The following is a 14,840-nucleotide window of genomic DNA, read 5'->3' on the forward strand; positions in this document are numbered from 1 at the left end:
TATTTAAAAAATACAGAAACTAAAATTCTGAAAGCACTGAAGGAGATCCCATAATAATTTAATATATATGTACAGTGTCAACAATAAATTATATTTTATTATACAATTAAAATCATATATTTTTAAATATGATGGTTTTATTATAAATATGGTGATTATCTCCAAGGTGTCTCTAACCCTAACCCAACTTGATATATTTACCATCTGAATCTAACCATGTCACGTCAACAAATGGTAAAGTCAGCCAGCTGTTTATCATCATGTTAATTATTGTACCTTTAGCCCCAACAGCAGGGGCGCCTTTTACCCCAAATACCATACTTTTACATATTCTTCCGTTATTGAAAAACTGTAGCCTTTATCTTGATCAAAATCATTAACAAGACCTTTGTCTCAAAATATATTTAATAATTTTAGTGATTCTCGTTTGCTAGTTACATATTCTGTGTAATTAGATTACTGTACTAATTACTCTAAAAAGCATTGGATTACTTATTACTTTCTAAACCCCATATCAACTTCAACCAGTTGAACAATACAAGGATAAAAACAACACTGCACTCTTAATTCCTTCAAATAAACAATAGGCCTATTGTCAGCAAGGTGCAGGCAGACAATGAAGCAGCAGAAGATGATTCAAAACAACAGTTTAGTAAAAATCCAAAAGGTAATCCACAGACGGCTTAGAACAAACACCGATGCTAACATAAACGTAGACCGGACAAACACTGAGTAAAGGTGAGGAACTAACATACACACGGTGAAGAAAATGACAAACAGCTGTGATGATGATTAGTGTCCATATAGTTTCTATAGAAACTAACGAGTGGCGGGAAATTCAAACAAAGGAACACATGTGACTAATGAAAAGTCTAAAAGTCAGTGACTAGCATCTGAAGCGGAGCCAGAGTGCCAGAGGACTGAGGCAGAGGGAAGGAAGGAGGAACCCGCTGTAGCCGTAGGGGTGGAGAGACTGAGCGCAGGGGAAGGCTCGCAAGTCCGTGGCGTAGGCAGAATGACGACTGACCAAGATGGAGCCGGAGGGATGAGAGAACCTGGTGCAGCCGTGAGGTCGAGGGTCTCTTTTGGAGCCGAAAGGTGGGAGGAGTCGAGGCGAAGTCGACAGGCCGAGGTGGAACCACAGGGTCTTCTCGCTCGGGCAAGGCTGGTGGTTGCACAACCTGCGGCTTCACGTCGCAGCAAGGCGTCACTGTGGAAGGCAAAGGGCTGCAGGCATCCAGCAGAGGCAGGGCTGGAGGACTGGCTGATCTTTGCAGCTAAGATGACCGCGGTAAATTGGACGTGATCAATAATGGTAATTCCAATTCCCAGCAGGTCGATGATATGGTCTTACTTCCGTCTTGAAACAGCAATGATGACGAGCAAACAAATGTTACGCAGCCCATACAAGTTTCAGTGCTGTCTTGAAACAGCAATGATTTAGAACAGACAGATGATACCAGGTGGGATAGGGTGGGTTCAAATCCATCAGCCAGTCCCCCGTGTCCGAATCCATCAGTATTCCCTCTGTTGCTGCTGTCGCTGGCTCATACCCCTGGTAAGACTTTGATGAAAGCCTCAAATGCTTCAGATGCTCAAATGCTTCTTGGTTTCCCACTACCAAAAGGTAATCCACAGATGGCTGAAAACAAACACAGCTAACACTGATGCGAACATAGACCAGACAAACACTGAGTGAATGTGAGGAAGGTACTAATATACACATGGGGATGAACTAAATGACAAACAGCTGTGATGATGATTAGTGTCCATGGAAACTGGTGGGGAATTCAAACAAAGGAATATGTGACTAATGAAAACAAACAAGGAAAAGGTTACATTAAAAACATACATGTTAACATTAGATGTTGAATTTTTATGTTAAATCCACTATTGTTTAGATAGAATTGTTCTATACAGTATTTAATGCAAGTACATCAGAAGTAACTGTAATTAAATTACAGAAAAATTAAGAGTAATTAATTACTTGACTTTTCAAGGGAAAATAAATTAAATTACAGTGGTGCAATTACAATGCATATCTAAATTCGCGCCGATATCTTTGTAGAACTTTAAAAAAAAGAAACCAAAAATTTGCTGCAGCCAATGAGCAGCCGGCGGGGGGCTGGCTGCAGGACGACTCAACCTCCAAGGACAGTTTTTAATGTTTTATCAGACAGTAACTACTCAAGATTTTGCTTTAGTATAAAGCCGGATTCGGGATTCGGGACAACAGCTTAGATTACTATGGAGCTATTCTTGTGCCAATAAAAATGAACGTAGCTTTTCAAGAAACTAATGAAAATATAAATTGAAACTAAATAAATTATCTCTAAAACTGAAAAAGAATAAATCGCAGGCAATTTTTTTTACTTCGTTTTTAATACACTGCATGTTTTGCTAACTATTTCTCATATTTCAATCGCTGATCTGAACTTACAAATGCGCTTCCAGAGTTTTCATTTACGCTTCTGAAGTTCTCTTATGAGAGGTTCTCTCGTATTGCGTAAGTTAGCTTACGCTACGGGAAAGTTATCTTTCTCGAGATCTGAAGCCAAAAATTATCCTTAATTTTGTATTTATTGTCAACGCAGTGTGACAGCCGGCAGACCATGGCAGGCTACATAAGCGTGCTCATTGGCTGTCCAGCGGCAACTGCTGTAGCCTACCAGTGAGCCCTGAGTGACGTCACGCCCAATGAGGGCGCTTCGCGCCCTCCACACCCCTCTAACCATCAGGATGGGTGTGGCTAGCGTGTATATAAGGAAGGGCTCACAGGCTGAAAATCTGATTTTCTTGTCTTCAGCGAAGCTCTTCGCATCGCTGGATCTTGAGAGCCGCCGCCGTTGAAACCAGCGACCAGCAAGCTTAGGAAAGTGCCTGAAGAAGCCGGCCGTCTTCGCCACCTTCAGCCATCCGTGCCTGCTACGCCATCTGGCGACATATCCTTTCATTGCTGTGTGTGCTCGCCCTGCGACACACACTTTCTCTCACTTCTCTCCTAAAAGAGCACGAGGCGTTTTTCTAAAAATGCCTCGTTTTTCCTGCGGCTCGTGCCGCTCCCCGCTCAGCAACGGAGACCGCCACCTCATCTGCGCTCTCTGCCTGGGCCGCGAGCACGCCGCCACCGCACTCTCTACGGGCGGCTGCCCCGAGTGCGAAGAACTCTCAATGTCGACCCTGCGGGCTCGACTTGAAGTTTTCGACCAAGCTGTCGCTCCGCCTGTCTCTACCGGGCCGCGCAGGAAGAAGCGCCGCTCGCGGAGACCACCGGAGACTGATGTGGCACCGAAAAGCTCGCCGGATCCTTTCCCTCGAGCTTCTCCCTCGCCCTCTCCGCCCCCCCTCCCGGCCGCTCAACCGCCGGCTCTAACCGCCCGCGCCGCCGCCGCTTCAGGGGATGAAGCGGATGAGTTAGACGAGGATGCCGCCGCTGACAGCTGTTCCATCCTGGCTTCTGACAGTGAGATGTGGTCTACCGCCTCCTCGTCAGTCCAGGATTCCGGCCGCACTCGAGCAGGCGAGGACGCAGAGCTTTTGCGCCTCCTCACCAAGGCCGTTGACCAGCTGGGCCTCGAGTGGTCTCCTCCTAAGGAGCCAGTGCCGAACAGACTCGACGGCTGCTTTCTTCATCGCCGCCGCCGAACACCAGCATCCAGGACTGCACCTTTCCTGCCTGAGCTCCACAGCGAGCTTTCTAAATCGTGGAATGCACCATTCTCCGCGAGAGTCTCTTCCCATACCTCATCGACGCTCTCACAGGTTGACGGCGCCGCTGAGAAGGGGTACAATGCTATTCCCCCCGTGGAAGAGGCGGTTGCAGCGCACCTTTGCCCGCCTTCTGGATGGCGCTCAAAGGCTGCCCTCCCGTCTAAGGCTTGCAGGACCACATCAGCCCTCGTCGGCCGCGCTTTCACCGCCGCCGGACAGGCTGCATCTGCCCTGCACTCTATGGCCGTGCTGCAGATTCTCCAAGCCGATCTTCTCCGCGATCTGGACGAGAGTGGCTCGGAATCTGCTTCCATTACGGATTTACGCAGCGCGACGGATCTCTCTCTTCGCGCCACGAAATCCGCTGCCCAGGCCCTAGGAAGGTGCATGGCCTCTCTGACTGTTACAGAGAGGCATCTCTGGCTAACACTCGCCGACATGAGGGAGTCTGAGCGCGCAGTGTTTCTTAACGCCCCTCTCTCCCCCACCGGCCTGTTCGGCCCAGCGGTAAACGGGATCGTGGACCGCTTCCCGGAGGTGCAGAAGACCACACAGGCAATGAACCTCTTTCTGCCTCGACGCTCGAGCTCAGCCGCACGCCGTCCTCGTGACCAGCCTGCGCAACGCTCCACCCAGCGTCCAGCTCGACCTCCGTTCTCGCAGTGACGACAGGGCGGCCGCCTTAGATCGCGCTCGACCAGCCGAAACAGGCCGCCTCCCCCGCGGGGACCCCGGCCGAGGATAGCGGTGAAACCCGAGCCCGCGAAATCCTCCTAGCCCGAGGAAAGAAAAGACGGTTAAGTCAGCAGACGTGACATGAACACTCCTGGGAATCTCTAGGATCTTGGATAGCATAGAAAAATAATCCAATAACGTTTCAGCGGCCATCTTGTCCGAAGACACAGGCTTGGCAGACGTGACGTGAACAGTCTCTGGATCGACAGACGTGTGCCTCCTCCCCCTTCTCCGTCCACGATGGCGAGACGGCAGCTCCGATCCGTCCCTCACGAGGCCAGGGTCGAAGGGGGGCCATGGTGGAGAGTGATGTTGGATTTCCTCTCGACCACTCACTCCTCTGCAACCTCCCCGGGTCCCACGAGAAATGACTAGGCGGGTTCCCTCAAAACAAATCTTTCTCTCCCGCTCGGTGGCTGGGGAAGAAACATCGGAAAACATACCGCTGGATCTTTGGTGACGGAGTCCTTCTGTCACGATCCACACACAAGAAACAGGGAGAAGATCCAATAGCAGTAAGTATTTTAATGGGGTATTCCGTAATCGTAATCCAGTCCAAGCAGGGGTCAAAACCAAGGTAGCAATCAGACATAAACAGGAACAAAACAACGGGCAATAACAGACCTCAGAAGTGGCGTGATAATTACAAGGACTCCGTGACACATACTAAAACAGACAGGGTTATATACACAGGGAAATGACAATGCTAATGGGGAATTGGCTGAGTGCAATGATTAATGACAAGGGACAGCTGAGTGCAATGAAGAAACAAGGATCGTGGGGAATGTAGTTCAGAAAGTGACAGACACCGTGGGGAAGGAGGACATCTAGTGGTTACCCAGGTGTTGCGACTCCAAGCCCTGTTGTCGCTTCCGAGGAGAAGCTTGGGTTCGGTATATCTGTATGACGCGCTGCTTGGTGTTTATCACAGAAGCACAGAGTTCAACCAAATGCGTTTTGTGGCATTTAATTAAAACAAGTGTCTTTTGGTTCACATACATAGCAGATGTTAACAGTGTACACTGTTGCATGTAATCCGGTGAAAACGATGTAATTAAACAAACAAACGAACGGTCAACAAAAACTACGGCAACCCCGGCCCCCCTCTCTCCATGACAGAATCCATTCACAAAAGAGATGCGCGCCTTATGAAAACTCCGCCCGTGAACACGTGACCTCAAACCCAGCACGTCACCACCCAGTGATGAGTGACAGCCCACTTAATTATGGCTCCTACACAACCAGCCCCTTAATTATTACACAATAATTACCAACACATCCAATAGTATAGGAGACATAAACAAGGCAAGAATGATCACCACAAATAATTAAATCATCATTAAATGTCCATAATAGTCCAATCTGATATCTTCTGAAATAAAGTAAAGTAAGAGTTCATAAGCCATGTCCAAATGAACAAAAAAAAAAAAATAGTTCATGGTCTGTGTCAAAAAAAAATGTCCGAGTCTACACTGAGGCCTAGCACTAAATACACCTAATCTGCCTCAGCCTCCTGCAGCAAACAAACTTTGGTGATGGGCTGTTCCAGGCAGCTAGTCCGAGTTTTGATCCTCACCTGGCGAACAAGTCCTTTTCGGTCTGGGAAGGTTTGTATGACTCGTCCAACCAGCCATGAGTTCCGTGGAGCTGTATTATCCATAATGAGGACGAGATCCCCCTTTGTGAGATTTCTCTTTGTTCCGGTCCATTTTTGGCGCTCCTGAAGCTGAGGTAAATACTCCTTAACCCATCTCTTCCAGAACAAGTCTGACATGTATTGGACCTGTTTCCATCTCCTGTGCACATACATGTCTGTGGGTTGAAATACTCCCGGCGGCAGTGATGGGGAATTCTTTAGAAGCAGCAGGTGATTCGGAGTCAATGCTTCCAGATCATTGACATCCATAGAGGCTTTAGTGATTGGCCGACTATTTATGATTGCTTCAGCCTCACACAGCAAAGTTTGTAGTCCTTCCTCATCCAGATTTTGAGTTTTCAAGGTGGAGTTAAGCACTGATCTTATGAGCCGCTCCCATGCACCTCCATGATGGGAGCCAGTGGGTGGATTAAAACTCCATCTTATTCCTCTCTGGAGCAAGACATGATTGATCTGTTCCTTATTCCACTGCTCCATAGCACTTCTCAGCTTCCGCTCTGCTCCTATAAAGTTGGTGCCATTGTCTGAACGGAGCTCTTGAACTTGGCCTCTTCTCGCAAGAAAGCGTCTGAGCGCATTTATAAAAGAGTCAGTATCTAACGAGGGAGCAACTTCAATGTGTATGGCCCTGATGGCCAGGCAGGTAAAAATGACGCCATACCTCTTCACCATGCTCCTTCTGCTCCGTACTTCAAAAGGCCCGAAGTAATCTACACCCACACGAGAGAAGGGTGGCTCATCTGGAACAACTCTTTCATGAGGCAAGTCCGCCATCTGCTGGTGAACTGGCAAAGCATTCAGGCGGCGACAGGTAATACATTTTGACAGCACCTTTCTTATTGCAGTACTGGCTCCGGTTACCCAGTATCGCTCTCTCAACTTTGACAGCATGTGATTACGACCTGCATGTCCCACTTGACGATGTACATGCTGTAGTAGGAGCTCTGTAATATGGAGACCTTTGGCCAGTATAATTGGATGCTTCACTTCCACAGGCATAGAAAGTTTGCTGAGACGCCCTCCAACTCTCAGGACTCCTTCAAGTAACTGTGGGCAGAGCTTACGAAGGTGACTAGTTGCTTCCACTGACTGCCCCTTTTCCAGACTCGCCAGTTCCTCTGGATATGTTCTTTGCTGGCAGTACCTTATAATGGCCAATTCAGCCTTCTCCATATCCTCTACTTCGAGTATGTGGGCGCCTGTGGTCCTCTTGAATCTTTCCATTTCCTCGTCCTCAGAGGATTTCTGCTGCTCTCTCGTGATGCCAGATTGTGACAGCATCTGGTATAATTGTTTCCTCTTCCTCAACAAATGCACTCTCATCCGGTACTCATTAGGTGCTTTCTCCATATCACCATCTTGCCACCAGAGAAACCTGAGCAGATCTCTGTCATTGGGGGTGACCAACACCTGGTGGAACATTGACTCTATATCGGCCATTATCACCACCGGTTCCTTCCTAAAACGGGTCACCACACCAATCAAGGAGCTGGTTAGGTCTGGGCCTTGTAGGAGGTGAGCGTTTAACGCTGTACCTTGACAGCTTGCTCCACAATCAAACACCACTCTGAGCTTCTTTTTTGTGGGATGATAAACACCGTGGTGTGGGATATACCATACTTTGCCACTGCCACAGTCCAGCTCCTCTTCAGGCACCATCTCTGCATAGCCTTTCACCACAAGCTCATTAATAAAGGTGTTATACTCAGTGAAAAAGGTTGGATCCTTCTGCAGCCTCTTCTTCAGATGAAATAAGCGCTGCACAACCATTTTCCGGTTATTAGGCATTTTGATGTTCATTTGCTTCAATGGTAAGCCGATCTGATAATGCCCATCCACTTGTTTTGTTGTATTTGTCACCTTTTCCAGGAACTTTTGATCATCTCGTGACAGAGCAGGCATTTCATCCATGGTGCTCTCTGGGAAATCGTTTTTGAATTGCTGCTGCCACAGCTCGTCCAGATTCACGACTGAAACTCGGTTGACAGTTAATTCTGGCTGACTGCAGGCAACCGTCTCTCTGCTTCCTGCACCAAGTGGTCCATTAACAGTCCATCCCAGCCTAGTTCTAGTTGCAAATGGTCCTCCGTTTACACTGCACACCACTTCTAGTGGCTCCAGGGCCCTTGGCACATTTGTCCCAATCAGGAGCTCTATACCAGCATCAATTTGTGGTAAGTGGACGTGCTTCAGGTGAGGCCATTTTTTAATATCCCTTTTTATAGGAATATTCCCTTTGTACACTGGCATGGATTCCTGTGTGTAGACCTTTGGCAGCTCCAAAAACTCCTCTCCATCCAGTGCAGCAACTTCAAGCCCAGACACCATATTGCTTCTCACGACCTTCTCCTGCCCCATCGTCCGGAGAAGTATATTTCCTTTTCTTCCTGTCAGGTTGAGCTTGTTTATCAGAGACTCTGTACAAAACACTGCAGTACTCCCTTGGTCCAGAAATGCATAAGTTGTGACTATATTGCTTCCTTTCTTTGATTTAACTTGAACGGGCACAATTGGCAGCTTACAATCCTGGTCCCCAGCCCCTGTAAGGCCACTTGATACCAGAGTATTGTCAATAGAGACCTCATCACCCCTTTCAGTCTGCACAACACTATACGTAGTTTCTTTGTGGAGGACAGTAGGGTGTTTAAGGCTACACTTAGTACAGGAAATCCTTTTACGGCAGTGCTTGCTCATGTGTCCTATACACAAACAACCAAAGCAAATGCCCTTTCCCTTTAGAAAAACAATTTTCTTCTCATGTGCCATCCTTCCCAACTGCATACACATTTCCAGTGCATGTCCTGCTCCACAATAGAGACACGTCTTGTGTTCTGGTGCCTTCACATCCTTGTTTGCAGACTGTGCCTTCTGCCCTGTGGGACCCACTGTAGTGGCAAAGCTGGCTCCCTTAAGGCGAGGTTGTGACTTTGGTTTGAATGCGACTTTACCAGTTATTGTGGGGGATCTTGAATACTGCCAAAGACTGGATCTGTTAAGATTTTTATTTGTTTTTCGATGAAATCCACAATGTCACTGAACTTTGCTCTCCTTTTTTGGCTTTCCTGCAGATCACAAGCCCGGCTCCTCCATTTGTCTCTGAGCTTATAAGGAAGTTTTCTTATAACATTCAACATATTGGAGGGCATGTCCAAATCATGCAGGTATTGCACGTCCTCCATAGCATTGCAACAGCCCCGAAGAAACAGGCTGTAATCCTGTAGTGCTCTTAAATCTTCGCTCTTAATGTTGGCCCATGAGAGGGCTTTATCCATATAGCAGAGGGAGCTGTTGTGTATTTGAGAGAGTATTTTTCGTCAATTTTGGTTGCATTTTGTTTTACATGCATTGCTGGAATAAATTCTCCTGCATGAACATTGAAAGTTTGCTTAGACTTATTCTTTTCAACATAAGAATCCATTCCATTTGAAACACGTGATGCTGCTTTTGACGTTGCTTTTGCATTTGAAACCTTTGATGACTTTCCACTGATAGAACTTCTTATTTTGAGAATGTTCAATGTTGCCATTTTTTCAGCAATTTCTGTGGTTAATTGCAATTTCTCTTTCCTTTTTCTTAATCTTTCTTCTTCTTCTTCCAGTGAGTGTCTTTCTTCCAATAACTTTTGTCGAGCACCCAAAGCAGCAAGCTCTGCTTCAGCCTTTAAACGTGCAGAAGAAGTGGTAGACAGTGAGATACATGTTCCAATGTTTGAAACACTGTCTGAAGGTTTCAGTTCATCAGCATTTTCCTTTGTGTTCAAACAATGTTCGATTACTCCATTTGTTTCATTTGTTTGAGCCAAGGATGACTTTCCGTTTGTTTCAAACAAACCCTTGTCACTTACATCGGGTTCACTTTCATCGAGCCACTTTTGAACATCATTTTTAAATGTTTGAGTGTATGTCATTATGCTCGAAAACCACTCCATTTGTTGTGCAGTTTTATCCTTTGGAAATAAGGGCAACACTTCCTCGTGAGCAATGATGGCCTTTTCACTCAATTCATTCAATGCTCCAAGAGATTCCTTTACTTGAAACACATTTTCCTTTTTATGCATGAGTTCTTTCATTTCCGGTATTAAGGCTTTCATTTTACTCACAAAACCTTTGCGTTCATGTTGTAATTTTTCCAACTTTAGGAGAAACGCTTTTTCAGTAAGTTTACTCTGCCTTTTAGGCTTTGCACCTGGAAATGAGGCCGCACCATTTATTTCACTCATTTTCCCTTTATTTCTTTCAGTGAACCCTTGCATTTATACATCCAGTGTGCAACAAATACGTCATTTTCATTTCAACAAAGCAGCATTGTCATTTCCCATGAAACTCCATCTGAACATCGCATTATTTAATCCACATTGCATAAGCGTCAATAGCAGCGAAAATCCACCTTTACACACGGGCATCCAACAAGTATCCTTTCATCCAAATGCTCCAATCGTAAATACTTCATGTATTATTGCAATAAGGATTCCATATCCACATACAAACTACCACAGGTAAGCTTACCTGGCCTCCTCGCGTTTGATGCGGCTCTTTGCCTGCGCGTAGATCACTGATGCACTTACTTGTCGTGTTCAGAGTGGATTGATATTGCGAGCGATGGCTTTCGGCAAATGCTCATTTTTTGTTGACTTAATGTTGCGACTCCAAGCCCTGTTGTCGCTTCCGAGGAGAAGCTTGGGTTCGGTATATCTGTATGACGCGCTGCTTGGTGTTTATCACAGAAGCACAGAGTTCAACCAAATGCGTTTTGTGGCATTTAATTAAAACAAGTGTCTTTTGGTTCACATACATAGCAGATGTTAACAGTGTACACTGTTGCATGTAATCCGGTGAAAACGATGTAATTAAACAAACAAACGAACGGTCAACAAAAACTACGGCAACCCCGGCCCCCCTCTCTCCATGACAGAATCCATTCACAAAAGAGATGCGCGCCTTATGAAAACTCCGCCCGTGAACACGTGACCTCAAACCCAGCATGTCACCACCCAGTGATGAGTGACAGCCCACTTAATTATGGCTCCTACACCAGGGAACACAAACCAGACACTGTGACAGACGCCTGGCCGCGTCTTTCCAGCCGGGCAGCACCGCACCTCTCAAGACATTTCAGAGGATGCTGGGTTGTATGGCTTCAGCTGCAGCAGTGCTTCAGCTGGGTCTACTGCGTATGCGCCCGTTGCAACGCTGGTTGAATGCCCGAGTGCCTCACAGAGCCTGGGCTTCCGGCAGCATTCGAATCAGAGTGACTCAGAGCTGCGTTTCAGCACTGAAGCCCTGGTTAGCGGCCGACTAGTACCAGCGGAGAGTGACAATGGGAGCCGTCTCGCACCGCAAAGTTATCTCGACAGACGCATCCAACTTAGGTTGGGGCGCTCTTTTCGAGGGCAAACCGGTCTTTGGCCTGTGGTCAGACCAGGAGAAATGCCTCCACATAAATTGTTTGGAGATGATAGCGGTCGAGAACGCGCTCAAGCGCTTCCTCCCACTCATACGGGATCACCATGTGCTAGTCCGCTCAGACAACATGTTCGTGGTGTCCTATGTGAACCAACAGGGCGGTGTCAGATCCAGGAACCTCTGCAGACTGACAGAACGCCTTCTCGTGTGGGCTCATCACTCGTTGCGCTCGCTGAGAGCTGCGCACGTGCCGGGCCACCTGAACGTCGGCCCAGACAGACTGTCCAGAGACATCATTCCCCCGGGAGAATGGTCTCTGCACCCCCAGACAGTCCAGTCACTCTGGCGCCTGTTCGGCAGGGCGAAAGTCGACCTCTTTGCGTCAAGAGACAACGCTCACTGCCCGATGTTTTTCTCAAAGAGCGAGGACGCGCTGGCCCAAACCTGGCCCAGCCTCCCGCTTTACGCTTTCCCTCCGATCTCCCTGTTACCACAGGTCATCAAGAGGATCAGGGAAACGCACCACCCAGTGCTCCTCATAGCCCCGCGATGGGAGAACCAAATCTGGTACCCAGAGCTAGTGAGGCTGTCGCACTTAGAGCGCTGGTCTCTGCATGCGTGGATAATCAACGGATACCCGTTGACCTGCCAGAAGGGGTTGTAAACACGATCACGCAGTTTAGAGCTCCTTCCACGAGAAGGCTCTACGCGTCTAAATGGTCTGTGTTCTCTAAATGGTGCGCTACTAAGAGCCTGGATCCACGTACATGCGGGGTTCCGCGGGTGCTCTCCTTCCTACAAGAGCTGTTGGACAAGGGCAGGTCCCCTTCCACGCTCAAAATGTATGTTGCGAAACAGAGCTTGTCCAGGTGGATAGTGGACGCGATCGCAGCAGCTTATGCGTCAAAACACTTGCAGTGCCCTATGGGTATCAGAGCCAACTCCACTAGAGGCATGGCCTCGTCGTGGGCTTGGTCCAGCGGGATTTCTATTCACGATATTTGCATGGCGGCGAGCTGGGCCTCCCCATCTACATTTGTGAGGTTTTATAACCTGGAAGTTCCCGCCTTGCAGGCTAAACTGTTATCAGTATAAGTGATATGTATGTTCTGCCCAGTCGCTCATGTGCAGACTACGTTCATGTACTGGTAATATTTCTGGTATAGGCACCAAGGGAAGAGTTTTTTCTGTACACAGACCGGTTGTGCCGCTCTGTCTTTTTGTCCCCATTACGCGCCTGTGTACCGGTGCTGGCCCGCGCCGCTGGCCGCCTACCCTCCACTCAGTTGCGCTGGCGATTATTCTCTCTAAACATAGACCGGCGAGACCGCTCTATTTTCTCCTATGATGTGCTTATGCACTGTGCTGGCCCGCGCCGCACTGCCTACATTGTTACATAGACCGGCAGTGCCGCCCTATTTTATATGAAGTGCTTATTACATGTGCTGGCCCGTCTTTCTGACTGGTCACCTGTTCCAGCATGTGGTTTTTCCCCGGTTTCCTTGGGACTCATGCACTGGATGCTCGGCGCGCACGGCGTTGACAAAGGGTTCCCGTAGCGTAAGCTAACTTACGCAATACGAGAGAACCTCTCGTAAGAGAACGTACTCGGTTACCTAATGTAACCTCGGTTCTCTCTAGAAGAGGGAACGAGTATTGCATAACCTGCCGTGTCGCGCCACAAGCTTTTGCGCTTCAGACTATGAAAACCAGATTTTCAGCCTGTGAGCCCTTCCTTATATATACACGCTAGCCACACCCATCCTCATTGGGCGTGACGTCACTCAGGGCTCACTGGTAGGCTACAGCAGTTGCCGCTGGACAGCCAATGAGCACGCTTATGTAGCCTGCCATGGTCTGCCGGCTGTCACACTGCGTTGACAATAAATACAAAATTAAGGATAATTTTTGGCTTCAGATCTCGAGAAAGATAACTTTCCCGTAGCGTAAGCTAACTTACGCAATACTCGTTCCCTCTTCTAGAGAGAACCGAGGTTACATTAGGTAACCGAGTACGTTTTCGTTTACGCTCCCAGAGTTTTCGTTCGCCGTTCTGACACATTTCTCTCGTGGGGGAGGGGCTAGTAGCAGTGTGTTCTCATTGGTTACTGAGCTTTTGATTGATAGCTTCGTGACCTGGAAGTGAAGACGTCAGTGGTGTGTTTATGTGTGGATGTGAGCGTCTGTAATCGCAGCTTTCTATTTCATTTTAGTGATATTAAGTTTATATCTGTATTTATTTGCTGCTACACTATATTGTTGAGATGATCTCTTATAGAAGGAATAGTACAGACGAATGATATTTATCATTAGTCATCGTCGCTATATCAGGAGGATACTGGATAACGTTAGCCTACTCGTGGTAAGTCTGATTTTTGTTGTTTTTTTAATACTAAACAAATACTATTTATAATACAGTACTGGCTTTTTTCAGGTGGAGAGGCATTTTAGAGCTCAGTGAGAGCCCATAACATTATACAGCTGAGCTGTGTTGTCTTGATTTAACTGTTAGCCCAATCATTACATGACTTGTTTATCTACATTCGGTTACAGTCTTCGATTAGATCATATTTGCTTCGATTAGATCATATTTCCCCCCAGCCACCCCAAACAACATTGAGCTAGAGTACTGTACAGTAGCCTATCTGTACTGTATCAGTCAGTGACCGATGCCATAGGACCAGAGCGCTGTCAATCACTGCCTGATTCAACTTTGGCAATGTAAAGCCTTTTTTACCATGCCAATAAAGCTATTTAAACCTGAATTTCTCAATTGCTGATTAATTTGCGATGCAAAGTTTTTGAAAGAGGAGAGACACGACTTGACCACAGACCACGTCTCTGTTCGTAATATGTAAACACTCAATTATTTTGAAGTATCGCCCTGGTTGCAATATTTATTCTAAATACATTTGTGTGATAAAGATGACTGATAAAGCTATTCCATATTTGACTAATAATAATGAAAAAAAGGGTTAGGGTTAGGGTTCAAATGAACATTTCAGAGACAAATGTTAAATCTTTAATAGTCTTTAATAATAAATATATGTCCAAATTAAAAACTTAATACATGCAAGTAATTTTGAAAACATCCAGCAACTAGGGAATACACAGCCATATGTTTATATATAGGGCAATACAGCCATCTACTGGTTACACAACAGTATTACAGATGATAAATGCTGCTTGACTCCGAGGTAAATATTTAGTACTGTAAAATCCCTTAAATTTAAATATACTAAATATTTTAAGTCTGCAACTTGTTACTGTATGGGGAGTTCAAAGCAGTTTGTATTGTTAGATTATAATACATTTCCTCTCTCATTTTCCAGGGA

The sequence above is a fragment of the Abramis brama genome (assembly GCF_963993115.1).
Source record: "Abramis brama genome assembly, chromosome: 14".
NCBI classification, from domain to species: domain Eukaryota; kingdom Metazoa; phylum Chordata; class Actinopteri; order Cypriniformes; family Leuciscidae; genus Abramis; species Abramis brama.